This window comes from Saccopteryx leptura, chromosome 2 (assembly GCF_036850995.1).
Source record: "Saccopteryx leptura isolate mSacLep1 chromosome 2, mSacLep1_pri_phased_curated, whole genome shotgun sequence".
Classification (NCBI taxonomy): domain Eukaryota; kingdom Metazoa; phylum Chordata; class Mammalia; order Chiroptera; family Emballonuridae; genus Saccopteryx; species Saccopteryx leptura.
Genome location: NC_089504.1, coordinates 321,075,716 through 321,088,954, shown reverse-complemented (window position 1 = coordinate 321,088,954; position 13,239 = coordinate 321,075,716). Strand labels below are relative to the sequence as shown.

General features: G+C 42.8%; 1 non-coding gene across 1 annotated transcript; it reads right to left on the bottom strand.

The window, feature by feature from the left end:
- Positions 1-4,544: 4,544 nt before the first annotated feature.
- Positions 4,545-4,621, bottom strand: TRNAS-AGA (transfer RNA serine (anticodon AGA)). The gene has a single exon. It is a non-coding gene; the product is annotated as a tRNA-Ser (tRNA).
- Positions 4,622-13,239: the final 8,618 nt, after the last annotated feature.

The window sequence follows — 13,239 nt, the reverse complement described above, 5'->3', positions numbered from 1 at the left end:
TTCATTTCTATTATCTGAAGTCTGTTTCTAATTTCTGACAGAATCGCAGTGGCCTATTGTGTGCCTTCATCTGCATGACATGCTGATTTCATTTTGAAGTCACGGCTATTGTCTTTTTTTCTGCTAATCTCTCTTGTTTTGCAGAATTCCAATAGAATGTGTGAACACAGAGAGTTGCCCTTGTGCCTGATTTTGGCGCCATGGGGGCCCCAAATGGGTGCATGATAGACAGACAGACAGCCTATCTGCTACCAAAGCATTTTTTCTTGCTTAAAAATTTGCTTTCTAGATTGCAGACTCCCTTCTAGTTTGAGAAAAGACTGGGACATATTAAATGAAAGCAGAGCTGAGATTGGATGGAATGTCTCAGCCACTTAGATTCAGACTTCTCTTTCAGACGGAGCACGTGAGGAAGGGGCTGGGCCATGCTGGAGGGTTAATATAGGGCAAGAAGACTTCCATACCTTTCTCACACCATTCAGGTTTTAAGCGAGTGACATATTTTTTCTTAAGCAGGACCTGTAACCCAGGATCCATCACTTATGTATGGTGTCCATGGCAACCAGGCAATGGTATGGGATCCCTTCTCACTGGGGAATTCCTTTTATGGCTCATTTCCGAAACCAGCATGGCCAGTACAGGAGTCTGCAGTTTCCCAGTTGCCTAGCAACCAGCTTCTATGCTCTAGTCACTAGGAAGAGCAGACAGTTAAAAAAAAGAAGTGTCGTCAGAATCATATGTTACATTCTCTCTACTTTGTCTCCTTAGAATAAAATAATTAGTGTGTGATAAGGATGTGGGAAAGGGCAACTGTTCCCTGATGTTAGAGTCTCCAATGCCCCTGGTGGGCTGCTGTAGGCAGGGAAAGGGAGGAAAATGTTAGCATGCTTTTGGCTGGTAATTAAGCAGGGCGAGCCATCTGCACATTGGAAGCTCTACATTTTTCACGTCTCGTGGGGGCATCAAGTAAGTATGTCCAGGGCCAGCAATCTGTGCTGTGTGCCCTCCCCCAAACCAGAAAAGCCAGACTCCACCCACAGGTGTCATCGGACCATCTCTCCTTGGCTTACATCTTTTGGGGGGGGGTATGTGTATGAGTAGGTTTGTTGGGTTTTTGGTAGAAAGGCAAGAAGACCATGTAGCTCCCTTGAATTACAGCAGTAGTTTTCAACCAGGGGGTGATTTTGCCCCCAGGATACATTTGGCAAGGTCTGCAGACATTTTAAGTTGTCACAACTGGTGGAGGAGGGGGGTGCTACTGATATCTAGTGAAAAGAGAGCCCAGGGATATTGTCAAACATTCCACAATACAAATGACAGCCTCTAACAAAAAAAAGTCTCCTACTTAACAACGTCAACATGCCTGAGGTTGAAAAGCCCTGAGTTAGAAAAATCAGAATATCCATCTGTCTTGTTAAAGAACCACCACTATAACTGACTAGGGAAAATGTTAACAAGGTAAAAGGTGGGATTCATCAAAACCCATTCAACAGACACAATTCCAACTGGATTCTGTATGGCACGGAACTCCTCCGCCCCTGCTGGCAGTTGATTTAGCAAAAGTGTAGGGCAGAGAGCCCTCTGGAGTTTGTGGCCACGGAGGTAACCTCTGAGGCTGTCTCCCTCTAAGGAAGGAGAGCAGAGACAGACTGACTACTCCCCCTTCCAGGGAGATGGCTTTGGCATTAGATAGATTTGGTTTCACACACCCTGACTATCATCTCTGCGCTATGCGCTCTTAGGTATTTTACATAATCTTTCTAAGACTCAGTCTTTGCAAGTCCAAAATGGAAATTAAAATGGGTGTTGTGAGAATTACCAGACAGAATATTCAAAATGCCTGCCCCTATTACATCCTTCCATTCCCCTTCTTTTCTCAGCCCCAGGACCCTAACTGTCCCCTCTCTCCTGCTAGGTACTTTGAACTTTTGAGGAATATGAACAAAGGCACTGCACCTATAATGACTGCGGTCATTTAGCAATGAGCGAAGGACAAAAAGCGCCATTTTTGAGATTTTGGCTGATAGTCTTAGACTAAATTTAGGCATGAAGGACAGAGTATGCCTGGGTTTCAAGGCCCAGCACCTCCATTTTACTGGTTTTCTGACCTTGCTTGGTATATATGGTCTTAACCCAACATCTTCTCCACTGATCCTGAGAGTGAGGTGGGGGCTGTGTGTTAAGGAAGACACACTGGCCTTTCTGTCAGCTCCTCTGCAACAATCAGATTTCCCTCAGTAACCTATGATATTTCCCGCAGCCATGACATTATGTAAGCAGTTTTTTTTTTGTTTGTTTGTTTTGTTTTTAATTCATTTTAGAAAGAAGAGAGAGAGAGAGAAGAGGGGAGGAGCAGGAAGCATCAACTCCCATATGTGCCTTGACCAGGCAAGCCCAGGGTTTCGAACTGGCGACCTCAGCATTTCCAGGTCGACGCTTTATCCACTGCACCACCACAGGTCAGGCCAATGTAAGCAGTTTTAAAGCTATTTCCATTTTCAGCCTATGCTACCTTTTGTGGGGGGAGGTGCTGAGTTCATACATTTAGTAACCATTTTTGACTTGCTTGAAACCTTGAGAATATCTCAGGTTACTTCCCAGTTCTAACAGGGGGGTTTGGTCTATGTTTACATTATCCATCTCACTCTCAATTCTCTAGACTGTAGCATATCCGCTTGTCAGTCTCCAGCCTCCACCCTGGCCTCGTACAGAAGCCCCTCTAGTTCCTTGGTCATTTGAAATGCCTGTGAACTCCTTTCTTTCTTAAAATGCACCAACCAGAACTGTTCACGCCTTATAAAGGTAGTAAATGCTTTTGTATTTTTATTCCTTATTCTTCCTAACAATTTCCAAAAATTGGTGGGCCTTTGGCGCCCCAAGTTTTGGCTGTAATTTCTTGCAATGAATCCCAAGTCCCTTTTCTGGGTCACAATAACTGGGCCATACACTGTTTCTTCCACACAGAACTATGGAATCTCACCTGGAAGCCACCACAACTGAGGAAGATCGCAGAAGGTGTTTACTGGGTGTGCGGTCCCCTGAATGTTGTGCGCAGTTTCCTTGTCTCTGAACATGTGGCAGGAGCTGGAGCCACAGTCACCCCAGAGCTATGAGCAGCTGGAGACAAGACATCTCGAGGATTACCAGGAGGACCAGAAGCACTCGAAGTATGTAGAGGTCAGAGCAGTGGCAAAGAAAGAGTCCAGAAGGTCAAGGGGCATCAGGCAGCCGAGAGCAAGGCAGTCAGCTCTTCTGGGATCCAGGATGACAGATGGGAGATTCAAAACAGGGCACCGCTGGAGCCCTGAAACAAGGCAAGGTTTTATCTGGGTGGGAACTGAGTTCCAGGAGTGAGAGCCATACCACTGGGCCTGGCTGAAAAGGGGGCCAAAGGTCGGCAGCTGAAGGCAGATCCTTATAACAATGAAGCAGAGGGGAAAGGGAGGGAAAAGGGTCGATGCTTTCTTTGGGGCAAATAATTTTTTCCCTATTCCTGCAACACTAGTATGGGTTCCTAAAAGATCAGCCAGCTGGTCAGTTAGGGAATGTCGAATGTGTACTCTGGGTATCACACCACTTGTATGGCCATTACTTTGACAAAGCTCCTGCAGACCATGCTGATCTCCTGGGCCAAGAAAAACATGTCTATGATCATGAAGTTTGGGATTTTTGTAAACTACACATCCCTCTCAGAAATGCACAATGTACACTGGCATCTGAAAAGCTTTGAAAAACGCCTGCGCTATAGAAATCCGTTTGTTTTTAATTCAATGTTTCTTCAAAACAGTTGACAACAGAATCTTTTTGTTGCGTAAAAACTCTGAACATCCTGTGGACACACCTTGAGAGACAATGTTCCAGAACATTCCCAGGCCCTTTACAGCCTGGCCTGCCCTTGTTTTCCAACGTTACCTTCCTTTATTTTCCCACATTGCAACCACGCTACCATTTCCCTTGCACATGCCCATTTCACACTTCCTTCTTTCTTGTTACGACAGGTGATTTATCACCTGTCCAAAACTAGGGGAAAATCTGAGCCTTCCTCACCTCGCCCCCACCATACATTTCTAACTATCCTTTAAGACTCACCTAAAAAGGGACACGATCTGTCTCTGCCCTAGCCTTCCTGTTACTATAAATCACCATTCTCCTTTGATTGCTTGTGCCACACTATCCATTGTTTTCAGGGCACATAACACTTTTTAATTGGTGTATGGTCATTTATGCCTTTCTTCTTTTATTCTTTTTATAGCTGGAAACGGTGAGAGACAGTCAGAGAGACTCCCGCATGCGCCCGACCGGGATCCACCCGGCACGCCCACCAGGGGCAACGCTCTGCCCACCAGGGGGCGATGCTCTGCCCCTCCGGGGCGTCGCTCTGCCACGACCAGAGCCACTCTAGCGCCTGGGGCAGAGGCCAAGGAGCCATCCCCAGCGCCCGGGCCATCTTTGCTCCAATGGAGCCTTGGCTGCGGGAGGGGAAGAGAGAGACAGAGAGGAAAGAGAGGGGCGGGGTGGAGAAGCAAATGGGCGCTTCTCCTATGTGCCCTGGTCGGAAATCGAACCCGGGTCCCCCCGCACTCTAGGCCGATGCTCTACCGCTGAGCCAACCGGCCAGGGCCCATTTATGCCTTTCTTTTTAGGAGACAGACTCCATGCCTGATTCATCATATCCCTGCCATAGAACATAGCATATTTGTAGGAATGTTCGAGGGAGCAGCAAATATGATGCTATAACCTCTAAGATTTGGGTCAGTTTCTCAATATTCAGGCTAGAGATGGCAAATGTCTGGCTCACCTGATGCCAACCCAACTCTTTCACCTGTAGCGACAACCTTCATCAGTCACAATGTGATTCCCCCGGGGCCCAGATGACCTGCTTCTCAATACAATGCTCCCAATAGCCATATCAATAGGCTAGAGTTTGCATGACAGAGGAAATCTAATGTCATCCCTGATTTGGACTTTTCCACAAAGTGAAAGATAGGAAAATCTAGCAAGCTGAAGAGGGGTACTGTCCTAAAAGAAAAGAGCAATTAGCATAACTATTCATTATACTTTCATGTTCAGGTCTAGTCTCAAGGCTAATTACTTGCATAATTAACCTGTAACCAAATGCAAATAATTGATGAGCCTGATTTCTTGGAGTGAAACAGGAGTCCTGTAAAATGTAAATAGCTATGAATTACTAACAGGTTCCCCTTACTTAGGCTTTCTAATAAGGCACCATCTGTAAATTAAAGAAACAATTTAAATGTAATTCATTTACATTTTTAAAACCCCAACAGAATAAAACAATATGATATATGTTTAAATGCATAGAAAAAAACACAGGTTTTTAATTCTCACTCTACCACTTTTAGCTGTGGGACCTTGGGCAAGTTACTTAATCTTGGTTTACTTATGTTACTTATAAATCTGTTTCCTCTTTTATAAAATGGGTATAAATAAGCTGACCATTGTCCTCCTCTAGGGAGGACAGTCCTTCTTTTGTAAGTACCATCCTCCCTTGAAAAGTGTCCTCCTACATGTCCTCCTTTTTGATATTGGAAGACTAATCTGTAAATGTCCGTATTTGATCGATGTAGAGTTGATCCATTGTGTGTGATGTGACATAATTGTATTTAAATGAGTACTTTTTTCTTATAATCATTATTAAAAATTAATAGGCGCCTGACCAGGCGGTGGCGCAGTGGATAGAGCGACGGACTGGGATGCAGAAGGACCCAGGTTCGAGACCCCGAGGTCGCCGGCTTGAGCATGGGCTCATCTGGTTTGAGCAAAAGCTCACCAGCTTGAGCCCAAGGTCACTGGCTCCAGCAAGGGGTTACTCGGTCTGCTGAAGGCCCGTGGTCAAGGCACATATGATAGAGCAATCAATGAACAACTAAGGTGTTGCAATGCGCAACGAAAAACTGATGATTGATGCTTCTCATCTCTCCATTCCTGTCTGCCTGTCCCTGTCTATCCCTCTCTCTGACTCTCTCTCTCTGTCTCTGTAAAAAAAAAAAAAAAAAAAAAATTAATAGGCATGTAAGCATAATTACAATATAAAATATTACAGATGTTTTCATTATGCATTTATCATATTATAGTGTATTATTATTGCAATGAATAAAATGTTTCTTTTATTTACGATATTGTTTTCCTCAATTTATTTTTGTCCTCCTTTTCATTGAAAAAAGTTGGTCATCTTAGTATAATAGCAACCCCTAGTTCACAGGATTGTTGCAAGAATTTAATGAGTGTTGACTTATATATGTAAAGAGTACATAATAAATGTAAGCCATTGTTTTTGTTATCACACTTTACTGTTGCTTAGGTGTTTTTTTTTTACATTAGTATGTTAGAAACATTAGAGGGAAAGGGAATGTATACAGTTGTCTCTACTGTAATACCATTTATGGGTTCCTGAAAAACTCCTACAATCTACAAAATAGCCCACTGCAAATAGCTGGGCTGCTGGGGGAAAAAATAGGGTTGGGGTAGACCACTCAAAATCCGTGCAACTTTGTAACCAGAGCACTAACAAAAACAATGTCAAAACTAAAAACATTAACTCCACTAAACCTTAAATTACACAAACATTTGAGTACTATATTCCTTGAACCCTCAGGCTCCTGGGGCTTCTTTTTGAGATAAAGGTCTTTGCGAGGTAGGGGGTGCATTCATTCTAATAGTAACCTTTTTCATCAAAATTAAACATTCTATTCAAGTAGTGTTCTTCATACATCTGTCATTCTAGTTTAAAGGGAAATCTTTGCAGCTTCTTCATCTGCAGAAAGCTGGACATGAGGGTAACACTGTGATACTTAAAGTCACTAAATCAGTCACATTCTGGGGCTAAAGAAGGCAGCTCTGTGTATTCTCAACTTTTCTTTCAGGACTTAATAGAGTGCTAAGATTTCCTCCTATTAAAAGAGGTAATTGCTGTGAGAAAGCTTGCCTCTGGTTGTTTCCAAATATTAACATGCTAGAAAAAAATTGCATAGGAGTCAACATGGCTTCCATGTTATACCAATTCCCCATTTACCCGTGGCATATGAGGTCATTCATATTTAAGAAACACACGTTGTAGCAAACCAGTTTGTATTGAATATCTCCTACCAGTTGCTGTGGTAGGAACTAAATATAAATCATGTGATTTATATCTGCTCATTAATCTATGTGGGAGCTTTCCTTATCTCTGATAAGTCTCAGGGACATTAAATAACTTGCCCAAGGTCACAAATTTTTAAGTGGCAAAGCCAGGATTCCTAGCTGGAATCCAGCTAACTCCAAAACTCATGCTCTTAGAGACCACACTAACTCCTTAAGAGTGGATGGAGGCAGGAAAGAAGACAGACATCCTGGCTGTGGTGATGAGTGAAAGCCCGATTTCCAACCACAAGTCACTAACATTTCATCTAATTTAATCCTCACAACAATCCTGCTACTTAGGTGTCCTTACCACCACTTCATAGAGGAAGAAACTGAAGCTCAGAGAAGTTATAATTGGCTGGCAGTGGAGCCAGGATACAGACGTACCTCTAGCTGGTTCTTAAACTGGGATGTTTCTACCTGCATCCTATTTATGTTTGCCTTTATGATTAAAGACACTGTTCTCTGAATATCATGATGAGTCTGCCTGCTAGTTTTTAAAAAGCTGCATGAATTGAACATTGTCATTCACGCATTCTCTCCTGTGATGAGGTTCACCAGGCATGCACACACACATACAAGTGGATAAAGCATCGACCTGGAATGCTGAGGTTGCCAGTTCGAAAGCCTGAGCTTGCCTGGACAAGGTACATATGGGAGTTGATGCTTCCTGCTCCTCCCACCTTCTCTCTCTCTGTCTCTCCTCTCTATCTCTGTCACCTCTCTAAAATGAATAAATAAAATCTTTAAACAAATGTTACCTATTTAGGATCCAAGAAAAGGAATTTATTAGGTGGATGATAATTTATTGATTCTGTTCTTATAACTTTTAATTTTTAACTATTAAAAGTTAACAAAAAAGGTCCTGGACAATTGCTCAGTGGATAGAGCACTGACCTGGCATATGGATGTCCCAGGTTTGATTCCCAGTCAAGGCACACAGGAGAAGTGACCATCTGCTTCTCCTCCCTTTCTGTCTCCCTTCACTTCTTTTTTTTTTTTTCATTTTTCTGAAGCTGGAAACGGGGATAGACAGTCAGACAGACTCCCGCATGCGCCCGACCGGGATCCACCCGGCACGCCCACCAGGGGCGGTGCTCTGCCCCCCAGGGGGCGATGCTCTGCCCATCCTGGGCGTCGCCATATTGCGACCAGAGCCACTCTAGCGCCTGAGGCAGAGGCCACAGAGCCATGCCCAGCGCCCGGGCCATCTTTGCTCCAATGGAGCCTTGGCTGCGGGAGGGGAAGAGAGAGACAGAGAGGAAAGCGCGGCGGAGGGGTGGAGAAGCAAATGGGCGCTTCTCCTATGTGCCCTGGCCGGGAATCGAACCCGGGTCCTCCGCACGCTAGGCCGACGCTCTACTGCTGAGCCAACCGGCCAGGGCTCCCTTCACTTCTTCTTCCCCTTCCCCTCTCATAGCCAGTGGCTCAGTTGGTTTGAGCATGGTCCCACACTGAAGATAGCTCAGTTGGTCCCTGCATCCACCTCAGGCACTAAAAATAGCTCAGTACTTGAGCATTGGCCCCAGACAAGGTTGCCAGGTGGATCCTGGTTAGGGCACATATGGGAGTCCACCTCACTATCTCCCCTAATTTCACTTAAAAAAACAAATTAACAAAAGTTAACCAAAAAGGAAATACTAGTTTATTTTTAAATAAGTGACAGAAGACTTGTGGTCAAGACAGCACAGTAGGTAAACACTATGCTTGTCTCCTCCCATAACCACATCAAAATTACAACTAAATTATAGAACAACCATCATTGAGACACACCTAAAGACTAGCCAAAGAGATATCCTATAACTAAGAATACAAAAAGCCACAATGAGACTGGTAAGAAGGAAGGAGACATGGAACAGGCTGGTCCCACAATCAAAGTATGGTGGTTAAGAATAAGGAGTGATACCTCAGCTGTGGAGGTACTCCTTGAGGAGAGAGGCATCCCTGAACCACATCAGGTTCCCCAGCCCAGGCATCCAGTGCCAGGAAGAGGAGTCCCCATAACGTCTGGTTGTGAAATCTAGTGGGGATTGCATCCAAGTGATATGGAGGGGTACTGCAGTCCCAGGTGTTCCTCATGAGGGGCCCACATGTGGATTCATTTACTCACAAACTCACTTGCTCTAGTCTCTAGTGCAGGGACAACAGCTTGAAAAGCACCAGGGACATATGAGGAGGACTGCATCAGCTAGCTTCAAGGCAAGGGTTAGAGGGGCAGGTCATGAGGCCGCGCTCTCTGGGACAGAAGCACTGGCAGATGCCATTGCTTCTTTGTTGAGTGCTCCTTCCATCCAGATGCAGGTGGGTGCCAAATCTGTGCTCTTCATTAACCTGGCTAACATTATTGCCTGATCTGGTGATTCTCTGAGTCCTTGCTCCACCCAACTCGTACACCCAACCCAGGCCACTTCCAGCAGATTTCCCACACAAGTAGTCTGCTTCAGCTTGTTCTGTGGACTTTCATAAAATCTCTCAAATGTCCATAAACACCACAAGCAGTGGCGGGCCTTGGCATGTCCTATACCCCAAACCCAGCACAGAGGTGACCGGTCTCAAATTGAATTGTAACTCCCATCAGTTGCCCCAACCCTGGCATAAGCTAAGGCTGGTGTTGGCTTAGAATATAGCTTCAACTAAGCACAAGAATGGCACAAGTGATGACAGGCTTCAATTCATATCATAGTGCCCGCCAAAAGGACCCAAGCCAGTACTAGTAGCAGCTAGGCTCAGTTTGCAGCATAGCCTCTCCAAGGTACCTCCAAACCTAGCAAAGATAGCAACTAACCACAAATCACATTGTAGCTCCCCTCAAATTGGCCCAAACTGGGCACAAATGGCAGGCTGCCATTGGCCTGTACAAGAACCCCTCACAGGGGGCTCCAGGCCAACATACACAGTGGCCATCTTCAGACCACACTAGAGTATCACCAAACCAGCTGATACACAGGAATGGTGAACTAAGCTTGTGCCAGAGTCCTGCTAAAGTAATTTCTTCTCTGTGGGGTCAGCCTCCACACAACAGCTTGTCCACTATAATCATGGCCCATCCTCATAACCAATCAGCCTGATGGTGAATCCCACTCACTGACATGCAAACAGCAATCAAGGCTCAACTACAGCAGGAGAGCATACACAACTCACACAAGGGACATACCTGAAGCACCTGGCTCAGGTCACCAGGGAGACTGTGCCACTGAGCCCCACAGGTCACCTACTATATAAGGCCACTCTACAAAGACCAGGAGATATATCAGTTCTACCTAATGCATAGAAACAAACAAAGGTAGGTATATAAAATGAAGAGACAAAGAAATATGTCCCAAATGAAAGAAGAGAACAAAATTCCAGAAAAAGAACTAATTGAAATGGAGACAAGCAATCTATTAAACATAGAGTTCAGAACACTGATTATAAGGATGCTCAGTGATCTCAGTGAGAACTTCAACAAAGAGATAGGAAACATAACAATGAAGATAATAAACATAAAAAAATAACCAGTCAGAAATGAAGAATATAATCACTGAAATGAAGAATTCTTTAGAGCAGTGGTAGTCAACCTGGGCCCTACCACCCACTAGTGGGCATTCCAGCTCTCATGGTAGGCAGTAGTGGAGCAACCAAAGTATAAATAAAAAGATAGATTTAACTATAGTAAGTTGTTTTATAAAGATTTATTCTGCCAAACTTAGCGAAAATCTGACATGAAGTATTTGGTAAGTAATTATTATTATATGCTTTAACTTACTGTAACTCTGCTTTATAAATTGTATAAAGTAAAGTTACTTCCCTACTTTATAAATCACCATTACTATGGAACCGGTGGGCAGTTAGAAAATTTTACTGAGATACAAAAGTGGGCAGTAGGTATAAAAAGGTTGACTACACCTGCTTTAGAGGGAATTAATAGATCAGACAAAACAGAGAACTGAATCAGTGATCTGGAAAACAAGGTAGTGAAAAACATCCAATTGGAACACCAAAAAGAAAAAAAAAAACCCAAAAAGTAAAGATAGTTTAAGGGACCTCTGAAACAACATCAAGCATACCAATAATCTCATCAAAAGGGTACCGGAAGGTAAAGAGAGAAAGCAAAGTATTAAAGACCTACGTGAAGAAATAATGATAAAAAAAACTTGCCTAACCTGGTGAAGTAAATATAAAGTCCAGAAAGTGCAGAGTCCCAAACAAGATAAATTCATACGCCTCCACCAAGACACAGCATAATTAAAATGTCAAAAGTTAAAGACAAAGAGAGAATCTTTTTTCTTCTTTTCCAAGTGAGAGGAGGGAAGATAGAGAAACAGACTGATGCATGCACCCTGACCAGGATCCACCTGGCAACCCCCTTCTAGCACCAATGCTTTGCCCATTTTTGGCCATGCTCACAACTAAGCTATTTTTAGTGCCTGAGGCAGAGGCTCTGTGAAGCCATCCTCAGTTCCAGGGAGCCATCCTCAGCACCCAGGGCCAATGCATTCTAACCAATTGAGCCATGGCTATGAGAGGGAAAGGGGGAGAGAGAGAGAGAGAAAGAGAGAGAGAGAGAGAAAGAAGAGGGGGAATGGTGGAGAAGCAGATGGTCACCTCTTCTGTGTGCTTTGACTGGGAATTCAACACTGGACATTGACATGCTGGGCTGACACTCTACCACTGAGCCAACCAGTGTGGGTCAACAAAGAGAGAATCTTAAAAGTAGCAAGAGAAAAGCAGTTACATACAAGGGAGTGCCTATAAACCTATCATCTGCTTATTCAAAAGAACATTGCAGTCAGAAGGGAATGATATAATATTCCAAGTGATGAAAAGTAAAAAAAAATAAACCAAGATTACTCAAGTAAGGCTATCATTTAGAATCAAAGAGAGATAGTTTCCCAGAAAAAAAAAGAACGCTAAGAGTTAATCAGTACTAAACACCAGTATTTCAAGAAACGTTAAAGGGACTTCTTTAAGTAAAAAGGAAATGATCAAAAATAAGAAGCAGAAAATATTGGAAAAGACAAATATTTTCACTGACAGAAGTAGTCACTTAGTAAAAGTAATGGATCAATCAACTATAAAGCTAATACAAAGGTTAAAAAGCAAAAGCAGGAAGGTCATGTATAATTAAAGAGTAAATTAAGGGATACAAACAAACATACAAAATAATTTTAAAATAACAATAAAAAGTGGAAGGAGTGAGTAAAAATTGTAGTGATTTTAGAAAGTGTTGAACTTTAGCAACCATCAGCTTAGACTGCTACAAACATAATTTGGTATATACTATAGGAAACACATGGTAACCACAAACAAAGAAATCTCTAAGAGACATACAAGAAATAAAGGAATCCAAACACAACATTATAGAAAGTTATCAACATACAAGAAAAGAAAGCAAGAGAATAAGAAAGGAACAGAAAAGAAGTACAAAAACAATCAGAAAACAATAAAATGGAAATAACTACATATCCATCAGTGATTATTTTATTTTTTTATTTTTTTTTATTTTTTTTAGAGAGAAGAGAGAGAGAGGGAGAGGGAGAGAGACAGGGGGGAGGAGCTGGAAGCATCAACTCCCATATGTGCCTTGACCAGGCAAGCCCAGGGTTTCGACAGTGATTATTTTAAATGTAAATAGACTAACTGCTCCAATCAAGAGACATATGGTGGCTGAATGAATAAAAAATCAAGACCCATAGGTCTGCCTACAGGAGACCCACTTCAAATTGTGGGGTATACACAGACTGAGAGTAAAGCCATGAAAAAAAGGTATTTCATGCAAATAGAAATGAGGAAAAAGTGTTGTAGCAATACTTATATCAGACAAAATAGACTGAGATAAAGGCTGTAACAAGAGACAAAGAAAGGTGTTTCATAATAATAAAGGGATCAATTCATACTTCTATTCATGTATAACCTGGCAAACTCTTAACAGAATTTAAATAATCAAATTTAAGTAAAGACCATGTGTTTAAATTTGTGATCGGCAATTATTGACAATTACATTTCCAAAATATGATTATTAAACCAAACAGTATAATATTGGCATAAAAATAGATAAATAGATCAGTAGAAGAGACCAAAGAGCCCAGAAATAAGCCCACACATTTAGGGAAGGGCAAA